Source organism: Hyaena hyaena, unplaced genomic scaffold, assembly GCF_003009895.1.
Source record: "Hyaena hyaena isolate Hyena2069 unplaced genomic scaffold, ASM300989v1 scaffold_253, whole genome shotgun sequence".
NCBI classification, from domain to species: Eukaryota; Metazoa; Chordata; class Mammalia; order Carnivora; family Hyaenidae; genus Hyaena; species Hyaena hyaena.
In genome coordinates this window covers 2,132,925-2,156,029 of record NW_024080887.1, presented here as the reverse complement: position 1 = coordinate 2,156,029, position 23,105 = coordinate 2,132,925, and positions in this window count along the sequence as shown.

The window sequence follows — 23,105 nt, the reverse complement described above, 5'->3', positions numbered from 1 at the left end:
AAGGGGACTGGGATTTTCAGAATGGTAAGTGAGGGTTGGATTTAACTTAGTCACCGGCTACATTAGTCCCTAGGAAGAGAATCAGTCTGTCCTTTGAAGCTTTAAAGCCATGCATTTACTTCTGTTTTCTAGCTATGAAGTCCTAAATGGCATCTTCTTCCAACAGAAGGCTGTTTTGTCTACATTGAAAATCTGTTGTTTCGTGTAGACAACTACATACTTGCTACAGCCTCTGCATCTGCACTTGCTGCTTCACCTTGACTTTTATGTTACAGAGACAGCTTCTTTCCGTAAACTTCTTGAACCAACCTCTGCTAGCTTCAAACTTTTTCAGCTTCCTCATCTCTCTCAACATTCATATATTGGAGAGAGTTAGGGCCTTGCTCTGAATTAGGCTTTGACTTAAGGGAATATTGTGGCTGGTTTGATCTTCTATCCAGACCACTGAAACTTTATCCTTATTAGCAATAAAACTATTGCACTCTTTCTTTAATCATTTGTGTGTTCACAGAAGTAACATTTTTAATTTCCTTCAAGAAAAAAACTTCTTTTGCAGTCACAACTTGGTTACCTGTTTGGTGCAAGAGTCCTCTTTCAGGCCTATCTCAGTTTACAGCATGCCTTCCTCACTGAACTTAATCATTTCTAGCTTTTGATTTAAAGTGAGAGACATGTGACTTCCTTTCGTTTAAACATTTAGAGGCCATTGGAGAGTTATTAATTGGCCTAATTTCAATATTGTTATGTCTCAGGAAAACATGAGGCCCAAGGAGAGGGAGAGAGATGGAGGAGCTATTTCTCAGTGGAGCGGTCAAAACACATACATTTATCTATCAAATTCACTGTCTTATATAAGAATGCTTTTTCGTACCCTAAAACTATTACAACGGTAACATCAAATATCATTGACCACAGATCGCTGCAACAAATACAATTTGAAATGTTTGATAATTGCCAAAATGTGACACAGAGATGCAACATGAACAACCGCTGTTGGAGAAAGGACAACAATAAACTTTACCCAGGATTGTCACAAAACTTGAATTTATTAAATCAAACTGCAAAAAGAACCCCTCATTATCTGTAATGTAGGTAGGGAATGCAATAAAGGGAAGCACAGTAAAACTACATATCCTTGAATGTTGTGAAAGCAATCGTTCCATCTAACTGATTAACAGGTTAATGACCATGTTTGCATGACACACACACACACTTAGGTGAGGACATTTAAGTTCTACTCTTAGTGAATTTCATTTATACAACACAACGTTATCAACTGTAGTCACCAAGTTACACATTAGAATATCAGATTAGTATTTACCCAACAGTTAAAAGTTTATATTCTTTACTAAAACTCTCTTTATGTTCCCCAACTCTTAGACCCTGGCAACCACTTTTCTACTGTCTTTTTCTATGGAAAAACATTTTTCTATGTCTTTTCCCTTTTTTTAGATTTCACATAAGTGATACCATGCATTGTTGATATTTCTCTGCCTGGATTATTTCAGTTAGCATAATGCCCTCAAGTTCTGTCCATGTTGCCACAAATAGAAAGATTTCCTTTTTTACCATTACTGAGTAATATTCCATTGTGTATATTGTGTATATTCCATTGTGTGTATACCACATCTTTATTCATCTGTTGATAGATACTTAGGTGGTTTCCATATCTCGGCTATTAAGAATAATGCTGAAATGAACATAGGAATGCAGATACTTCTTTAACAGCCTGCTTTTATTTCCCTTGAATATATACACAGAAGTGGGATTGCTGGATCATCTGGTAGTTCTATTTTTAATTATTTGAGGAAACTCTATACTGTTTTCCATAATGGTGGCACCAATTTACATTTCTACCAACAGTGCACAAGGTTTCAATTTTTCCACATTTTCACCAATACTTGTTATCTCTCATCTTATGATATTCATTTTAATAGGTGTGAGATGATATTTTACTATGATTTTAATTTGCATTTCTCTGATAATTAGTAAAGTTGACCTCCTTTTCATGTACCTGTTGACTATTTGTACATCTTTATTGGATAAATGTTTATTCAGATCCTCCGCATGTTTTAAAATCAGGTTGTTTGGGTTTTGCTTGTTTGCTTTTGCTTTTTGTTATTGAGTTGTATAAGATCTTTATAGTTTTATGTCCTAACCCCTATTGAGATACATGATTTGCAAATATTTTCTCCCTTTCCGTAAGTTGCCTTTCATTTTGTAGGTGGTTTCTTTTGCTTGCAGAGCTTTTTAGTTTGATGTAGTTCTACTTGTTTTTTTTTTTCTTTTGTTGCCTTTGCTTTTGTGTCAAATCCAAAAATTATTGCCAAGACTGATGTCAAGGAGCTTAATGCCTAAGTTTTCTTCAAGGAGCTTTATGGCTTTAGGTCTTCTGTTCAAGTCTAATCCATTTTTAATTAATTTTGCATATGGTGTAAGACAGAGATTCACTTCCATTCTTTTCTATGCAGCTGTCCAGTTTTCCTTGCTGCATTTTTTGAAGGTAAATTGCACCTTGTTATAAATTAATCATACATGAATAGGTCTGTGCCTGGGCTTTCTATTTAGTTCCATTGATATATGTGTTCGGTTTTATGTTACTACCATACTGATTTAATTATGAAAGCTTTGTAATTTGGTTTGAAATCAAGAAGAGTGATGTCCCCAGTTTTGTTACTCTTGCCTAAGATTATTTTAACTTCTTTGTAATTCCATTAAAATTTTAGGATTTTGCTTTCTTTCTATGAAGAATGTCACTGGAATTTTGACAGAGAGTGCATTGAATCTGAAGATGGCTTTAGATAGTTTGTATGCACCAACAATATTGATTCTTCAAGTCTATGAAGAATCATTTATTCGTATCTTCTTCAGTTTCTTTCATCAGCGTCTTACAGGTTCCAGTGTAAAGATTTTTCACGTCCTTGTTTAAATTTATTCCTAAGTGTTTTTGCAGTTTGAAACAATTGTAAAGGGATTGTTTTCTTATTTTCTGTTTTTAATAGTCATTTTTATTGTGTACAATCACAAATGCATTTTGTAAATTGTGTCATCCTATAACTTTACTGAATTTATTTATAGTTCTACAGTTTTTAATGCATTCTATAGGATTTTCTACATATAAAATCAGGTCATTAGCAAATAGAGACAATATTACTTCTTTCCAATTTAGATGACATTTCTTTCTTTTTCTCACCTAATTGTTCTGGCTATAATGTCTAACACTGAATTGAATAAAAGTGGTGGTAGTGGTGTCTTGTTCTTGACTTTAGTGGAAAAGTTGAAAGCTTTAAAAGTATTCAGCTTTTCACTCTTGAGTATGACATTAGCTGTCAGCTTACTGTATAAGGCCTTTATTTTATTGAATTATGTCCCCTCTATACCACCTTGTCAAGAATTATTATCATAAATGGATATGGAATTTTGTCAAATCCTTCCTCTGCATCTGTTGAAATGATCATGTGATTTTTATTTTTTATTTAAAAAAATTTTTTAATGTTTTATTTCTGAGAGAGAGAGAGAGAGAGATAGTGTGAGCAAGGCAGGGTCGGAGAGAAAGGGAAATACAAAATCTGAAGCAGGCTCCAATCTCTGAGCTAGCCATCAGCATAGAGCCTGACGCGGGGCTCAAACCCACAAACCGTGTGATCATAACCTGAGCCAAAGTCGGACGCTTAACCAACTGAGCCACCCAGGCGCCACTATTTTTTATTTTTTAATGTGGTGTATCACATTGATTAGTTTTTGTGGGTGTTAAGCTATCCTTGCATCCCTGGAATAAATCCCACTTCATCACAATGTTATGATCCATTTCATGTGCTGTCAAATTTAGTTTGCTAGTATTTTTTAAGAATACTTGCATCTTTGTTCATCAGGAACTTTGCCCTGTAATTTCATTTTCTTTTAGTGTCCTTGCCTGGTTTGGCATCAGACTAATGTTGACCTTGTAAAATGAATTTGAAAGAATTCCCTTTTCATCTAAGTTTTGGGAGAGTTTGAGAAGGAGTACTATTAATTCTTTAAATATTTGGAAGGTTTCACCAAAAAAAAGCCATCTGGTCCTGGACTTTCATTTGTTGGTAGTTTTCTTGGGTTTTTGTTTGTTTGTTTTTCATTAGTGATTTAATCTCCTTACTCTTAAACAATCTATTCAGATTTTCCATTTCTTCAGGATTCAGCCTTGGTAGAAATTTATTTCTTCTAGGTTGTCCAGTTTGTTGGCGAATAATTTTTCATGGTTGTCTCATAATCATTTACATTTGTGTGACATCAGTTATAATGTCTCCTGTGTCTTTTTTTTTTTTTTTTTTTTGAGTCCTCAATCGTTTTTTTTTCTTGGTAAGAGAGAAAAGGTTTAACTTTTGTTTACCTTTTCAAAAAATCAGCTCTTATTATTATGTAATAATTGTTTTGCCTTTTGTAGTCTTTGGCCAAAAGTATATTTTGTCTGATATAAGTATACATATTTCTGCTTTTTGTTCCCATTACATTCAATTTTCTTTTTCTATCCCTTCACTTTAATTGTGTGTGTATCCTTAAAACAGAAGTGATTCTCTCATAGGTAGCATATAGATGGGTCTTGATTTTTTTTTTTAATCAATTCAACCACCCTATCTTTCGATTGGAGAATTTAGTCCATTTACTTTTAAAATAATGTGGACTTACTGTTAACATTTTGTTAACTGCTTTCTGGAAATTTTGTAATTCTTTGTTCTTTTATACTCTTTCAATACTTGATAATTTTTTGTAATAATATAATTAGATACCCTTCTTTCTCTTTTGTTTACCTACTGTAGATTTTTGCTTTGTGATTACCATGAGGCTTACATAAAACATCTTATAACAATCTAAGCTGATAATAATTTAACTTCAAATGTATAATAAATCTTTACAATTACATTCTCCTCCCATCAATTTTGATTTTTATGTCACTATCTACATCTTTTAGTCTTGTGTTTATTAACAAATTATTGTAATTATAGTTATTTTAATTGTTTTCATTTAACCTTCCTACTAAAATTATAAGTGATTTACCCACCACCATTACAACTCTGGAGTATTCTGAATTTTGCTGTGTATTTACCTTTATCAATGAAGTTTATACTTTATATATTTTCCTGTTATTCGTTAGCATCCTTTTATTTCAGCTTGAAAAAGTTCATTTAAAAATTTTGTAAGGGCATTCTAATGGTGATGAACTCTTTCAGCTTTTGCTTGTCTGGAAAATTCTTTATCTCTCATTCCATTATGGGGAAAACTTCCAGGGAGAGTATTTTTGGCTGGCATTTTTTTTCTTTCAGCACTTCGAATATATCATGCCACTCCCTTCTGGCTGCAACGTTTCTGCTGAAAAATCTGCTGATAGTCTTACGAGGGTTCTCTTGCATCTAAGAATTACTTTTTTTTTTTTTTAATCTTTTTGTCTTTAACTTTTGACAATTATAATGTCTCTCATTGTAAGTCTCTTTAGGGTCATCTTATTTGGAATTCCATGGACTGCTCCGATTTGGATGTCTGTTTCTTTACCCAATTTAGGGAAATTTTCAGCTATTATGTCTCTGAATAACTTTCTGCCTCCCCTGTCTTCTCCTTCTGGGACACCCTATAATGTCTACATTAACTGCTTGGTGACTTCTCATAAGTCCCTTTGTTATCTGCACTCTTTATTCATTTTCCTTTTTGCTACTCTGATTGGAGGAAGTTCACTGCCCTGTTTTTCAGCTGGCCAATTCTGTTCTGCTATTGAAACCTTCTCTTGTATTTTTCAGTTAAGTTATTCTTCAGCTCTGTGATTTCTGTTTAGCACTCTTATATTTTCTATTTCTTTGTTGAAATTCTCATTTTTTTTAATCCATTGTTTCCTGACCTCAGTATTTTTGTGACCATTATTTTGAACTCTTTATCAGGTAAATCACTTATCTCAATTTTATTAAATTCTGTTTCTGGAGTATTGTTTTGTTTGTTCGTTTGGAACATATGCCTCTGTGTCTTCATTTTTCTTGACTCTATGTTTATTTCTGCACATTAGATAAAACAACCACATCTCCCAGTCTTGACAGAGTGCTTCCCAGAGCAGATAATTAGCATTCAGCCAAGCCAGCATTTCTGATTGTCTCTCAAACCTTTGTGATTGCTCATGCCACCTTGTTTGTTCTTTCTGACTCCCAGTAGTAGAGTGTGTGCCAAGATCTATCCGTGACCCAAATAGAGAATTACAATCTGCACCAAGATGCAGGATGATTGAAAGCCAGATCTTCACACAGCAGTATATATGAAAAAGTATATATTTAGAGACCTTCTGAGGAGGAACTGGGAGATAGGCTTTTTTGCCTGCTCTCTCTGTGTTGGGTTATAGCATATTGCATCAGGGCTACTCCTGAACCGATTAATAACTGCTTCTTTATTTGCTAAAATTCTGTAGGTCTTGCTAATGCAACCCCTTTGGTTATCAGAGCCAGGAGATCCTAAGTTCATCCCTTGGGTAGCACCACAAAATCTGGGGCACCAGATGTGTGTACATGCTCCTTCTAGGTTGCTACTGGTAACTGGAAAAGGTCAGTAAAGGTCAGTATCCTTAGATTTTCCTGTCATTGATGGAGGGTAACAGTCAGCTCCTAGATGGATGCTAAATTAGAAGTCTGATCTTCAGAAAGCAGTTTTTTTTTTAAATATTTTTATTTATTTCTAGGAGAGAGAGGGAGAGAGAGACAGCGTGAGCAGGGGAGGGTCAGAGAGAGGGAGGGAGACACAGACTCTGAAATAGGCTCCAGGCTCTGATCTGGCAGTCAGCACAGATTCCGACGCGGGGCTCGAACCCACGAACCGCTAGATCGTGACCTAAGCGAAAGTTGGACGCTTAACCGACTAAGCCACCTAGGCGCCCCAAGAAAGCAGTTTTTAAAGAATACAAATAAGGCTTTTTCAGGGAAAGTCTGGACATGGGTGCTTCTAACTTCTCTGTGTGTCCTGAGTCCTAGGAGGATAGCCTGGTAAGCATGGTTTCCTTGTTTACTACAGTCTTGTTGAACTCATGAATACAGACCCCATTAGCTTCAGAGCCAGGCGATCCAGGAGTATATAAATTGGGTAATACCCAAAATAGCTGGGACACCGATGTGTGTATAAGCTTGTTCCACAAATGTATTGGCAAATTGGAGTAGGCTGGAGTGAGGAGGTGAAGATGGTATCTGCTGGTTGCCCCAGTCTCCAGGGAGGATAATAATCCACCCTAAATGCATGTTAAATTAGAAGCCTGACCCTTAGGGTGCCTGGGTGTCTGAGTCTTGATTTTGGCTCAGGTCATGATCTCATAGTTCATGGGATCAAGCCCCACATGAGGTTCCACACTGTCAGCACAGATCCTACTTGGGATTTTCTCTCCACTTCACTCTCTGCCCCTCCCCTGCTTGTTTGTTCATGTTCTCTTTCTCTGTCTCTCTCTTTATGAAAATAAATAAGTAAAACATTGAAAAAAAGTAGAAGGCTGACCCTCAAACAGCAGCTTATAAATTATGCAAATAGATCTCTTTTAAAATTTATTCCTTAAATTTTAGAAGAAAGCTACATGGTCCCCAAATTTTCTTGTGGGAATGTTTTAAATAATGAATTCAATTGCTTAGTGGATATAGGGATATTTACATTTTCCTCTGCTTCTTATATCAATTATAGGTTTTATTTTATAGGGATGTGTCCACATCAACCACATTTTTAATTATATTGATATAAAGTTGTTCATAATATCTTCTAACAGTCTTTTCCTATCAGATGAATCTTTAATAATATTCCTTTAATTCTCTTCACATTATTGGTTATTTGTGTCTTCTCTTTTCCTTGATGAGTCTTTCCATGGGGTTATCAATTTTGTAGATTTTTCTAAGTTGTACCCTTTGAATTTTTAAAATTCTATCTACTGTATATTTTTTTTAAGTTTATTAACTTTCTTCTATTTACATTCTTTGAGTTACATTGCTTCCCCCACCTTTATCTCTTTGTGAAAGATATTTAGAGAATTGTTTTTAGCTTTTTTTCCCTAATGTATTTATCCATGTATATAATTTCCCTCTAAGCATGGATTTAGCTACATCCTACAAATTTTGATACACTATTTTCATTATCATTCAATTCAGAACATTTTCTAAGCCTCCTTTATGATTTTTTTTTCTTTGCCCCATAGGGTATTGATCAGTTTACTACTTAGTTTTCAGCTTGGGGGAAAATATTTTCTAATTATCTGTCTGTCATTTCTTTCTAGCTTCTATCCATTGCAGTCTGAGCACATACTCTGATTTTTATCCTTTTTGTTAAGACTTGATTCATGACCAGATGGGGTCCATTTTGGCAAATGATTTTGCATGCACTTGAAATCCTATATAGGACTGAAAGTATATAATCAAATACTCTGTTCATAAATTCATTGGAATAGTTCTTTCTCCTGTTTCCTTTTAGTGTTATTTATTATAAATGCAGTTCATTTGTTTAAAATTTGCTTTCAGTTTTAACTTTTCCTCCTTTTGAATATACTCAGAAAAGTATCACTGCCTCCTGCATTTCTTCCATTTCATTTCCCCTGCACCATGTAGGTAACCAACATTATTGTTTCCTAATTTTTTTCTTTTTGTGTGTTTTTTAAGATAAGTAGGGGTACATGTGTTCTCTTATTTCCTCTTCTTTTATACAATATTGCTTTTAAGCTCTTTTGCAACTTTCCTTTTTCACTTAATACCTCCCCAAAATCACATCAGTTCATAGAGATTTTTCTCACTCTTTGTTTATAGATGTATAATAGTCCTTGAATATAAGGATCATAATCTATTTAATCAATCTCCTATAAGTATAGGGCATTTAGTTTCCTAAAAATAATACTGCAAGTAGTAGCTCTTTGTGTATATGTATTTTTTTGTACTGTTGGTAGCATATCTTCAGGATATGCTATATCCTATAAGTGATACTGCTGGGTTGAAGGATAGATGCTTATGTACTTTTATTAGCTGATGCCAAATTCCCTTCCATAAGATTTTGCATTTCTACCTTTTTGCGCTTTTATTAGAAAAGTGTGAGAGTGTTTGATCTTCCACAACCACGGGAACAAAAAGTATTCTTAAGATTTTGAATTGTTGCCAATCTGATGAGTGAGATATAGTATCTCAGTAAGTTTTAACTTGCATTTGTCTTAATATGAATTAAGTTGAATATCTTTTCTATGTTCAAGGCTCATGTTTATATCTTGTAAATTACATCTTCACATCTTTATCCTCTTTTCCCAAAATATTTATAATTTTCTTAAACTGAAGTACAGTTGACATACATTATTAAATTACTTCATTATGTGAGATGGTTATTTAACATTTATGTATACATTACAGAGTTTTTACCATAATAAGTCTAGTTACCATGGGCCACCATATGTAGTTATTACAATATTATTAACTATATTCTCTATGCTGTACTTTACATCTCTGTGACTTAACTCATTTTATACATAGAAGTTTGTATCTCTTAATCTCCCCTAGCTTTGTCCCCACTGGCAACTACCAGTTTCTTCTCTGTCTTCATGAATCTGTTTCTATTTTGCTTTATTTGTTTATCGTTTTTGTTTTTTAGATTACACATATAAATGAAATCACATGATATTTTTCTTTCTCTTGATTGCTTAACATAATACCCTCTAGGTCCATCCATTTCAATAAAAAGATTTCAATCATTTTTATGGCTAAGTAATAATCTCTTGTATATGTATGTACATCTTTATCCATTCATCTATTGATAAAAGCTGAGGTTGCTTTCAGACCTTAGCTATAGTAAATAATGGTCCAGTAAACATAGGGATGCAGATGTGTTTTCAAAATAGTGTTTTCATTTTCCTTGGGTAAATACCCAGTAGTGGAATTATTGAATCATTTGGTATTTCTCTTTTGAGGAAATGTCATATTGTTTTCCACAGAGGCTGCACCAATATACATTCCAACCAAAAATCCATGAGAATTCCTTTTTCTCCACATCCTCAGCAAGACCTGTTATTCCTTATCTTCTTGATACTAGCCATTCTGACTGATGAGAAGTAGTAATTCACTGTAGTTTTGATTAATGATGCTTAGTATCTTTTTATTTATCTGCTGGCCATCTGTGTTTTCTCTAAAAAAAAAAAAAATGTCTACCAAGGTCTTCCACCCATTTTATAATCAATTTTTTTGGAGGGAGGAGTTGAGTTACAGGAGTTTTTTTATATGTAGATATTAACCCCTTATAAGATATATAATTTGCAAATACCTTCTTCCATTCAATAGCTTGCTCTTTTGTTGATATTTTCCTTCACTGTGCAAAAACTTTTTAGTTTGATGTGGCCCAGTAGTCTGTTTTTGTTCCCCTTGTCTTATGAGACACATCTAGAAAAATGTTGCTATAGCCGATGTTAAAGAAATCACTGTCTATGTTCTCATCTAAGAGTTTTAAAATTTCAGGTCTCAAATTTAGATCTTTAATTCATTTTGTGTTTATTCTAGCATTTGGTATTAGAGAGTGTTCTGGTTTTATTCTTTTGCCATATAATTTTCCAGTTCTCCCAGCACCATTTATTGAAGAGGCTGTCTTTACCCTTGCCTCCTTTGTCATAGATCAATTGACCACATAAGTCTTGTTTTGATGGTATATGTGGGCCTATTTTCTTAAATTTCCTAGACCATTCAACAGAAATATAGGATAAGGGTCCATTTGAACCCACAAGTAAAAACATACCATATGAGAACCCCCCAGACTGTGAGTCTAGCACCAGCTGTCCCATGCAGTTTTCCAACTTCATGCTACATAAATCAGAGAAGAAAGACATCATGAATTGATGAGGTATAGCATAGTAACCTGGGGTTTTAAAAATTGTGCCAGATGAGAAAGCGATTGGAATGGACTTCTAAGTACTAACTTAATCTTATAGTTTTGGCAAAAGTTTATTAGTGAGAGACAGCCCAATCCCAAATGCCCACAATCTGTGGCTCCGTTGTAGAATCCTGGTGTGAAAGAATGGGGTTCTGGTAACTTTGCTCAAACTTCTGTGAGATAATGAATACCTTCGTAAACAGAAATTGTTATTGTATCCTGGTGAACTAATAATTACAGGAATATCTACAGGGCAAGAATGGGATGGAGAATGGATCATGAGGAAATCATTCTAAAAATGATTCTCCAGGGCTAAGGGATAAACCAGATGGTATATATTTGAAAAATGGAGGAGAACAAATTATAGCTATTTACATTTCTACTCTGAAGGCAGGCAATGCCTGTATTTTCTGTAGTATGGCTTCTTTGTTAAGGACTATTAACTTGAGAGGGGAGAACTACCACCAAATGATATTTTAATGGCTAGAATAAAAAATGTGTTACTTTTGCTGTGATTTCATGGGTATAAAACCTTGGTAAGAACCCTTGATCATATTTTATAAGCTCTGTTGGGTCTTAGGAAATAAAATAGTAACATTTTAAGAAGAGAAACTCTAACATGGCTTTCCCTTTTGGAAACTATTCAGCTCAACAAATGTTCAATAAGCTCCTGCTATATCCATGGCACTGTACAAGGTACTAAGGGAATATTAAGAGGGATAAAATGTATCCTTTGACCTCAAAGCATTTTTAAATTCTTATGAAGAATATTCCAGTAATTAAAGTTTTGGTATTATATAGAGATAATTACATATAAATGCCCCCACTTTACCTACATTTGTAGTAGCTGATATCTTTTATCCCTGCTTTAAATGGACCTTTCTAGTTGACAAAAAGAACAATCCCAAAAAACTCATTCTTAGAACAGCTAAACAACTTGCAACATTAGACATATGTAATCAGCATTGATGAGAAAACACGATGGACTGACTGATGAGGTGGAAACACTTGATTGCCTGGAAATATGATAAGATAGTGAATTCATATGCCTAGAAGCCAAACAGTGATTTTTCTAAGGGGTTTTTGTACCGGAAGCTTCTTAAGAAAAAGAAAAGTGAAACATTAAAGGATGACACATGCAGCTTTGGCAAGGAAATATTTGATAACTCCACGATGAGAATATTGACATAACTTCATTGTTCAGGGTGATGCTGCAAGGAATAATGGCACTATGGAATACAAGGAGGAGGAGAATATATTGGACAGAGGTAGCATATGAAGGAAGAATCCTGGGAGAAGTTGGCATTTAATGTCAGCTTGAAGGATATAGATGGGTCAAGTGCCTGAGAAAGAATCATTCCTTTAGAGGAAGCATGGTGATCAGACATAGGAAATCCCGAATTTTCTAGGAATTTTATTGGGGGAAAAATTATTTGTCTACTCAGTACAGAAGAGCCGAGTAAACAAAAATAGTTTTCAGTTAGTTCACAGAGGGTGTTCATTGGAACTTTATTTAGTAAGCAATGAAAAATAATACATTGAGATCAGGGCTTTAGAAAGATAATAATGGAGGAGCAATGTAAAGGGTAAGTAAAGTCCTTAGGACAGTAGTCCAAACAGAGAATAGAAGCACAAGGACTCCATCTCCTTTTGTGTTTTACAAATAACGAGTACATTGAGAACGTGGAAGGCATTCCACAAATATTTTATTCACTCAGTACTTCACTATAGCATGTCTATCACATATACACATCTGTGTGGCTAGAGCAATGGAGGAATGCTCCATTGTTCCCAAGAAACTTTGAAGGTCATCCAAGGCTCAGATGTCCCACTATTTTAGAAATGGTTTACATTCCACTCTCAAGGATGTCAGTAGTCAGGACCAAACTTTAAGAATAAGCCATACACCCTCCCCCAAAAAAGAATAAGCAATATAAATGATTATAAATTGCATGAAATAACGAAACAAACTTGACTTTCTTTTACTTCTCCATATGGTCTTTTTGTTTCCACTGAAATTGAAATTCTGTCTAAGCAACCAGAAATAGAAAATACCAGATTTGACTACAGGGGGCAATCAGAAACCCTTTGGAGAATTTGTATATTTCCAATGGATGAAGAAAAATCCCCACCTACAAGCCAAATACCCTAAGCCAATGTCCAATTTTTTAGACATTATCCAAACATGCATCATAGGCAAATAGCTGTTTGACAGGGATTTGGAATCAGGAAGAAGAAAGTACATTTTGTTTGAAAATGGCATGGTGATATTTATCTTCACAATGCTGTATATGCTCCATTCTTGTCTTCATTCTTAACCCCTGAGGAGAGAAATAAACTGGATTCAAGCCAGTGGATCAAGATCCAAATGTAGCACATTAGCTTATTCCTGATGGAGGTAGGAGGTCCCAGAGAACAGCATGTTCTGTAAAACCTTGGGCAGCAGAGAGAGATGACCATATGCTCCTCTTGCCATTTCTTCTTGTCCTTTTATACCCCACTCCCCCTTACAGGTGACTGATAAGCAAAAGCTTAACATTCCTTCTAAAAAAAAAAAAAAAAAACCACCACAAGCTGTATATCTCAACTTGTTCTTCAACAAGCACAGTCTATTTCTGAGCCAGTGTTTAAAATTTGAAGTAAAGGTTCAACCCATTAATTTCATTTCCCTCTATCTCATTCTTAAATTATTTTTTTTTGCCATATCTTAATCCAGAGTAGAAGAAACAGAACTCTCACTGAATGAAAAAAAATCTTTCCTGAGGAATTATGTCTCCCTGTGCTCGAAAACATCTATTTTGGATATTCTCACTCTTTGTGCTTAGAGGGACTTTGCAACTCATCAGTAATCTGTATCTCAGTTTTAACTTCCTTTAAAGAATAACACTTGATTTTAAGTTTTTAGAAAATGCACAAAATCTTCTAAAGAACTGAGGCAGCTACAAATTTCTGGTCAAGGGATGCATGAGATAAATATAGACCAACCTTGTTCTGGTCATTACCATTACTGAGAAAGATTGAGGATGCATAGTCTTCCATATTCTCAGTCCTTAAGGAAATATAGGAACATAACTAATTCATTTATGAGCTAGAAAACATGCATAAAAAATCTAAAGTGTATACCACAAGGATCGTGACTAAAGAGCTTCTCTGCTTGATGAGAACTTACAGGTGAGTGTCTGGAAACATATCATAAAAGTGAGAATATGCATCATATTTGCATCCCTGATTAAGGTTTTATCTCATTAAATTTTAAGCACCATTCACCCTATTAATACACTTCTCTACTTTTTTCAGTTTTATCCATATTTTAACTCTACCAGTAGCATCTTACAAAGAACATTGCCCTGAAAAAGCAACAACTTCCTGCAATGAATCAAATGTATATTTTAAATTGATGAATCAAATATATATTTTAATAATCAAAATTTATTGGTTTATGCTACATCCAGCCCAGGACTGAACTTGACCACCCTAGACAGCATGCCCATTGCTCTACAACAGCATTATGCCCATAAATGCATAAGAATCTGCTATAGTTCCTTGAAAAGACAGAAGTAAACACTCTCTTCCCAGAGAAAACAATGCTTCTCTCTCGCTCCCCTAGGGACAATTGTTTTTCCTGGAATTATACTGTTGTGATTGAAAAGTCTACTTCCTACATAGAGACTTTCAGAAGTACCATTAGTGTGGTCACCATTTTAATATCTAGATATTCATCTGAAGAACTTCATTGAATGATTGCCTCCATGTATGATAGAAACATTATTGCCAGTAAACCTCAGGATGTGCATAGATCTATACCAAAGTTGTTCCACAGAGCTGAGATTTCCTTCTAAACTATTTGAATTATACTTTAACTATTGCACATGTAAACATTTGGAAATTTGTTTCTAAACTTTTTAAAATTTCAATACGTCTTCTTACTGTTAAAATATAAATGATATAGCATCACACAACATAAAAAATATGGCTCTTTTTTATAGCTTTCAGTCTCAGTTAAAATTCTCCATCTTTTCATAAACTGTCCACTTTCTACCACTAGATTCTTTAACATATTGATCAGTTAAAAGTCTTTCTTCTAATTCCAATACTGGATTCCTTGTATTGGCTATTCTTTCTCTTGGTTATGAATCACAGCATTTCCCTTTCCATTCAGAGTGTCGATGTGGAAAGGTAAGTCCATCTAATCATCTAACCTACCATTGAGCTGGTTCTGGAAATTGTTGCACTTTTAGTTAAATTCAGTTCACTCTTGATTTCAACAGATTTGACATCAGGATCAGAGTTTTCCTTTCATCAGGGCTTGGGATCTCATTACTATTGAGAGTTTTGAGAACATGCTATACTTTACAGTTAAGCTTCCAGCTCCCCAAATGATGTGAGGTCTCTCTCTTTTTTATGACACAGCCATCAGCTTCTTAGTTTTTTGTACTTTATTAAATCTTTCTATCATAGTTCTCTGACACTAGCCATCAGAAAATTCCTGCTTAAAAAAAAAAAAAAATGGGTACCTTGCCTTATATTTGGTGAAGGCCCATTCTCCATAAAGGAAATTCTATCGGATCTCCTGGTTTACCACTTATATTGGCACTCATATCCTGTGCACTTTATAACGGTGCTATAGAGTGAGTGAATTCTTGCTCTGGTTTGCATTTGTTCAGGATTCTAATTTGTCATGCCAGCCCACACCTGACCACTTGGCCATGAAAAAAACTATTATATATTGGCCTTGTTTCTCACTAAATCTATTTATGCCAGCTTTGAGCCTCCATTGGTCATCTCTTCAGGGATAAAAGAAGTTGTGGTATCCTCCCCTAGGAGTAGCTCATTCCTTTTGGTTTATTCCATTTAGGTTTCTTTGTATCCTCAGCTCTCTGAAGAATTTTTAAATATGATTTTGTGGTTTATTTAGCTTTGTCTTATTGTCAGGGTGCATTCTCTTAGAACATTCTATATTGTAACTGGAAGAAGAAATAATACAGTAAAAATTGAAAATCTTTCTACTTGGCTCTGCACGTACATCTATAAACAGCTTATTTGTGTGTGTGTGTGTGGTTTTAAAATATGTAAAATAAGTATGTAACCTGCTATACATTCCTCCTACACCTTCTTTTTTTCTCTAACACTGTGTTGAGTGTCTATTTCCCTGTCATCACAGGTGAAGCTGCCACATTCTTTGAACCCTTGTATGGTATTCTGTCATACCTTAGCAATTTCTTACTGATGGACCTTTAGTCATTAAGTGTTTTTACGTTATAAATAACACATCCAGGAATAACCTTACAAAGATATGCAGAATTCTATATTTCTAAGATTGAATACTGAGCAGTAAAGTAGCTAGTTTGAAGGTATTTACTTCTTTTAAAATAAGACATTAAATACATTCTAATCTTTTCACAAAACTCTGTGACATCATTATGATACCACTGTGCTGCTGGGATGCCCTGATCACTTGTTGACAAGTATTGGGCTATTTGACCCCTTGAATAAAAGCCTGACACCAGAATAACCAAAAGTAGGTTCTATGGAATGCTAGTGCCATAAATATTCCATTAAAAGGGGTTCAGTAGCCAAGTTAGATTGGGAATCCCCATATACTATACCCACACATCTTCCTTAGAGTTCTTGAATATACTTCAACATAATAAAGATATTGTGATGCCATGCAAAAGAGTAATCTATCTTGCTTTATTTAACCCAGTGTTTTCCATACCTTTCAGTCAGGAAACTCTTTCATTGCCTAGTATGTGTTGACATCTATAGAAAGAACATAATTTGGGAAATGCTCCAAACGATTTCTTTGTTTAACAAATGAAAACATTCCTGTTTCTTCTCTCCCTTCCCTTGTGATTAGGCTTTCAGCACTTTCACAGTGAGTTGTGTTTTTCTTCTAATCTGTAAATCTCCTAGTCCAGAAAGTTCATTCCCTCTTAGAGATGGGGAATCATCTCTAAGAGATTAGAATTGTTAGAATTGCTTATGAACTGGGGTACTTGGGTGTCTCAGTCGGTTAAATATCCAGGTTGTGATCTCACAGCTTGTGGGTTTCAGCCCTGTGTCAGGCTCTGTGCTGACAGCTCAGAGCCTGGAGCCTGCTTCAGATTCTGTCTCCTTCTTTCGCTGCCCCTCCCCCACTTGTGTGCATATATTCTCTCTCTCTCTCTCTCTCTCTCTCAAAAATTAACATTAAAAATTTAAGAATTGTTTATGAACTAAACACAGGCACTTTCAGAAAGGGCCTGATGAGCTCTCTCATGAGTCAATTATGAGAACTTTTAATGCCTGAACTGAACTTTTTTGGCTTCCTCGGAGCTTTTTTCAAGATTCTCATCTGTATTTTCCCATAAGTGAAGTATGATGTGCTTATTTATCTCCTTAAGTCTCTTGTTATGCAAGGCTTACACAAGGAGAATGTATCATAACAGAAAAGGAAAAGTGGGAAAGTTCAGTAATCTTATTCATCACAAGATATCAGAAGAGAGCTGTGCACTTAAATAGATTATATGCTAGATAGAGTCACCATTAATTATAAACTTACTACATGCCAGCTATGGTGCTAAGAAGTTTACCTAAATTATTTCATTTACTTCATTCAGCAACAGGCTAAGAAAATACTATTATTATCCCCAATTGACAGATAAAGAAGCTACAAAAAAATAAGAGAAACTAAAGAAACTAAAAAGTAATACTAGGTTGTTTAAAGTCTTAGAGCAAATGAAAAACTAAGTGACAAAGCTGAGATTTAAACTAAGTCTGTTCCATTTGAAAGTCTGCTTCTTAACCACTTCACTCCTTTCCCCAATGAGTCTGTATGTGTATGTAGGAGAGACACAGAGAAAATGAGACTGAAATTAACCAAAGCTATTGCTCTCACATGTCAGATTAAGTAGGATGAGAGTTAGAGATTGAAGGCTAGGCCAACTGGGGTAAATCTCCACTTATCAGTCATCTCTCTAGATTCCATTCTATATGCTGTCCTCATTTCTCCTCTGGAGCTTGCACTGACATCAGTTGTAGAATATGCAATAGAAATCTTCATTGCAGATAAAAGAACTATAGAGCATCTCTGAACTAAGAAAAAGCCCAGTCCAGAGAGTTTCGTATATAGAAATTGGGCTCAATTCCTAAAGAATTTGGATTATGTGCGGTCAACAATGTTTTCTTTTGGGGAAAACCAATCAGTACAAGCACAAAAGAAGGCTTAGATTAATCTGCAGCTGGAAGCACGTTTAAGAAAGCAAAGCACAGGTTTTCAAGCTCAAAAACCTTAGGCCTATTTGATACAGTGCTATGATTACAATTAGTTACATGCAGAAAACATATTCATCAAATATGTTTTGAACACTTCATTTCCAAGCATCATGTCAGTTCTTGCAGTGCCTACATAAACACACAGTGATTGGAAAAAATTAAGGAATGAACTGCTTGAGTACATCTGGGAAGATTATAAAAAATGGAACATTAAAGAAAATATAAAAATGTGTACTACTAACTTCTGACATACAAATAAACAGTAGCAAGAAATCACTTCAATGGCATTAGTAAAATGAATTTTATATTAGAAATCTCATGTGCATTCAAATATTTGCTGAACAACTCCTACATGCTAAGTATGTGCTCGAATCTGGGAATTTGGAGGATGCATAGGACAGTTTTTTACCCCAAATATCTTATAGCTGAATGGGAAAGAGAGATATTAAAAATATAATCATACAGCTTACTAAGGGTATTAGAAACAAAATTCATCTTTGTAAACTTGAAGATCTAACTGGCTTATTAAAGAATTCATGAATCAGGCAGCATCCCATCTTAATAAGTAGAGGGCATCTCCACTGAGATAAACAAAGTAAAGGTTTTAAATGAAAATAGAGGGCATCAAAAACAGAAGAATAAAAGAATTTATTAGCAAAGAATGCAGTTTAGGCAAGGTTGCCCTCCTAAAGGGAGCTTAAAGGAGTCCATCAGTAAATTTTTCAGGTATTAACCTAAGTGCTGCCATTTGGGGCGCCTGGGTGGCTCAGTCGGTTAAGCGTCCAACTTCAGCTCAGGTCATGATCTCACGGTTCATGGGTTCGAGCCTCACATCGGGCTCTGTGCTGACAGCTAGCTCAGAGCCTGGAGCCTGTTTCAGATTCTGTGTCTCCGTCTCTCTGACCCTCCCCTGCTCATGCTGTCTCTCTTTCTCTCTCTCTCAGAAACAAATAAAACATTAAAAAACTTTAAAAAAGAGACATAATAGCATAAACCAAAAAAGTGAATACGAGTCATAAGGAATTGGTTAACCTCTATGAAATGTACAAAGCTAGTTGTCCAGTTATATTTAGCCTCTGGAAATATTAAGAAAGATTTTGAGGAACATTGAAAAATCCCCTCTCTTACCAAGGAGAAAACTAGACACAGGGAGAGAAGGTAGCTGACCCACAGCTAGCAATGAGCAGAATGGGACTCCACATCCTGGACACCCAGGCTACTGCCTCTCAAGTGCATTTGAGAAACTTTTTTTTGAGATATTCCAAAAAAAATTCCTGACCTGTTCTGGCACACCTCTCACCTGGGAAGCAGTTGTTCCTACAGATTTTCTACTCCTGAACTGCTTAGGTTAGAATGAGCATTCTAACATAGGTTAGAATGAGCATGCCTAAGTATTTTCCAGAGAACAATGGAAAACACAAGCAATTTGAAATAAACACTTTCATTGCAAAATGTGATAGGGGGCACTTTTTTAATAAACTATTTTACATTAGAATTACCTGTAACAAAGTAGGAAATTCTGGTGTTTACTGAAAAATCCTTCTTGGCATAACAAGCATGCAAATAAAGAGTTGCTGCATTTCTGCAATGTAACTATTTGGAGGTTTGTCAGAGGACTTATTGTTTGTGTTGGATATGTCTCCAGGCCATAAAGAGCTATCTTTTCCAGGAATTAGTTTAACCCCCTTTACTATTCATAAAATAAAACTGGAAAACCAAAATCCACCTGCTATTCAGTCTGAAGCCCCTTTCAGTTTTATTCACTGGACTACTGAGATATAGAGGCTAGAAAGCTTTGTAGGAGCTAGATGGGAATCTTAAATGTGTTCATGTACTGCAGCCTCAAAATTCTACTTCCTAGAGTTTAAGAGAAGTTATGAAAAAAGGAAAAAATAGGATTCACTGTATTAAGAGAACTGGTTACAGTAGTAATCAAATGCCTTAGATGTCAAATAATGGAAACAAGCTACCCAAATTAGATCAATTTTGGGACATTATAAAACCAATAATACTAACAGCTGTCTTGTTACGTGAAAAAAATGCTTAACATAATGTTTGTTTTCATTTCTGACATTATGGTTGGTTAGGTAAACTAAAAGTTTTATAAGGCAGTTTGACTACATACTCTGAAAGTCACCTAGAAGTGAAAATAAAACAAGCATTCTTATAAGTGCTAGCTAAGCACTCAAGAAAGTAAAGAAAATGCCAAGGGGTCAAAAACGAAAAGAAACAGAAAAAGTGAGAAATCATGGATATTGTTACTCTGAGTGCCTGCAGTGAGTTTTAGGACGGCAGCTAGGGCTGATATTCTCCATAAATGTAAGAACTTGAATATTTTAACAAAAAATAGTATGCCATAGCCAAAATCTTGGGCCTCAGTTATTTGAGAAATCTTGAATTAAGTTGCTTATGTAAAACTAGAAACTTCTAAGGATTACAAAATGATGGTTTAAAAAGATCTGTTGTTCCTTAATCCCCAATCCTTTGTATATATACCAAAGCAGTTTTTCAGGTGAGTTTGACTCATGTTCAAGAATCAGATAATATCACTATTTAACTGCCTTAGAAAAGGAAAGAACGGTTCCAATTTGTACATAAACCTGATATGACCTTGAAGCCAAATCAGACAAGAACAGTAACAAAGAAAAAGTATTGGCCATATCACAAATGAGTGTACGTGAAAAATCTAAACTAATAAAACTGTCAATGGGTTCTGAAAAATAATCTCAAAGGTTAAAAAGCAAGTCAGACTTGGAAAATTATTTGAAATTTATATAACCAACCAAGCATTATTATCTAGAGTCAATTAAGAAAGTTTACAAATAAGCAATAATAAAAGACAAACTAATAGAAATGATGTGGAAGGCAGTGTGGTGAGCACTCAGTTTATAGCTGGAAAGGAAATAGACATAATTGCTACCCACAAAATGCCCACAACCCAGTGAGGGGACAAGAAACAGGTAAACAAATTGAGTTGAATGCATTTTGTTGTGTATTGAATTGCTTCCCCCAAAATTCATGTGTTGAAGTTTTAACCCCCAGTACCTCAGACAGTGAAGTTGGAAAATAGGGTAATGAGTTAAAAGGGGTAATGAGTTAAAATGGGTTCATTAGGGTGGGCCCTAATCCACTATGACTCGTATGCTAATCAGGAGAAGGAATTTTGATTCTGAGATAGGCACACAGGTAGAACATCATGTAAAGATGAGGGTAGAGATTAGTCTAAAGCTTCTAATGTTAAAAGATTGCCCCCCCCCCAAAAAAAAAAAAAAAAAAAACACCAGAAACTAGGAGAGGGGCTGCAACAGATCCTTCCTTCATAGCCTTCAGAAGAATCAACCCTGTCAACTTCTACATTTTGGTCCTCTAGACTCCAGAACTATGAGAAAATAAAATTATACTCTTTAACCTACTCAGTTTGTGATACTTTGTTAAGACAACTGTAGCAAATACAGAATGTAATCTTCATACATAAAGATAATAAGTGAAGTAATGCATTCGAGAACAATGAGGGATGTGCTTAGATAAAATGGTCAAGGAAAACTTTTCTGGGAATGTCTTATTTAAGCTAACATTGGAGGAATAAATAGGAGGCCGGCAAGCCATAAATTTGGGGCAGAACATCCCAGAGAGAGAAAGATGTTGGCCAAGCCAGCTAAGATAGAGAAAAGCTAGTTTACAGTTTAGTAAAAGAGAACATGATTGTGGGGACAGTGGGAGGAATTGATGATAGAATGTAGGTTCTTGGGCCTTCTGAAGGCTAAATGATTACGAAAAACAGAACACTCACAATCAATTTGTCCTTATATGTTTGGGGGTCATGAAGGCCATGGTGAGGGTCCCCTGACATCCCTCAGTCACAGACAAGTTGCCTTCCTCAAGATAGTGTGCTCACAGAGAATATGGTGAAATTGTCATTTCTGGGGATGTTATAATAATAGATTCATTAGAATGTCTCCAATCTCAATCTGCCCTCCGGAGTACCTTTATAACATCTCTGATATCTTCACTATTTGAATATCCCCTGTCCACTTACTGCCTCAAAGCATAGTCCATTCTGTTTCTCAGCTCTAACTTCAAAAGACACTTTGAATAGGTAATATACAAACATGGCACAAAATTTTAAAGATTAGAAAAATGGTTTACATAGAAAACAGTCTCTCTCCCTGGCTCCCCTCCAAATAGTTTCCTGCCCAGAGGCAGTTACCAGCCAACTCTACATATTTATGAACAAACATGAAGATTTTCTTTTTGCAACACAATTGGTGCAACTATACACCTCCTTCTGTCCCTTGTGGTTTTTTTCTCTTGGAATTTCTATATCAGTATCTAGAGAATTGCTCATTCTTTTTTAATAGTGTATGTGTAATTTTCTTTTGTGCTTCTAATTTGTTGCTAGATTCTCTTTTATGGGGCTAACCTCTGCATCTCCATAATTTTTCCTCATACGTCTTTTCTCTGGAGCACTTGAAAATGGAGCTAATGCTACTTTTGTGCTCTACTGAATTCCCACATGAAGTAAGGAAAATTTCCCTGGGGGCTGGCATAGTCCTCTGCTGCTATACACATCTGCAGAAGTCATGGTGAATTCTGGAACCAGTACAGATACTGGTTAAGAAGACAAGATAGCCCATGTTCAAATCTGGGCTTTGCCACTTACAGCTAACTGACCTTTGATCAGTTACTCCGGCTCTCTGTCTCCTCGGTTTATTCAGTAAAATGGGAATCATCACAGCATCCATGTAAATTGTGTTGAGTGGATTAAGTGATGTTTGTCAAATACCCAGCACATGGTAAAGGTTCAGTCATGCAAATGGTTGTTATCTCCGTCTTCTTTGGAGAATGTAGATCAATCTCCCAGACTTCTTGGATATTGCTTGGAGAAAAAGACAAACATGGTGAAGAGAAACCTCCACTCTCAGCTTGCATTTCTGCCTTCTGAACCTTGTTCCCTCTCCTTTGGCGGATTGCATGTGTGTGTGCCCACA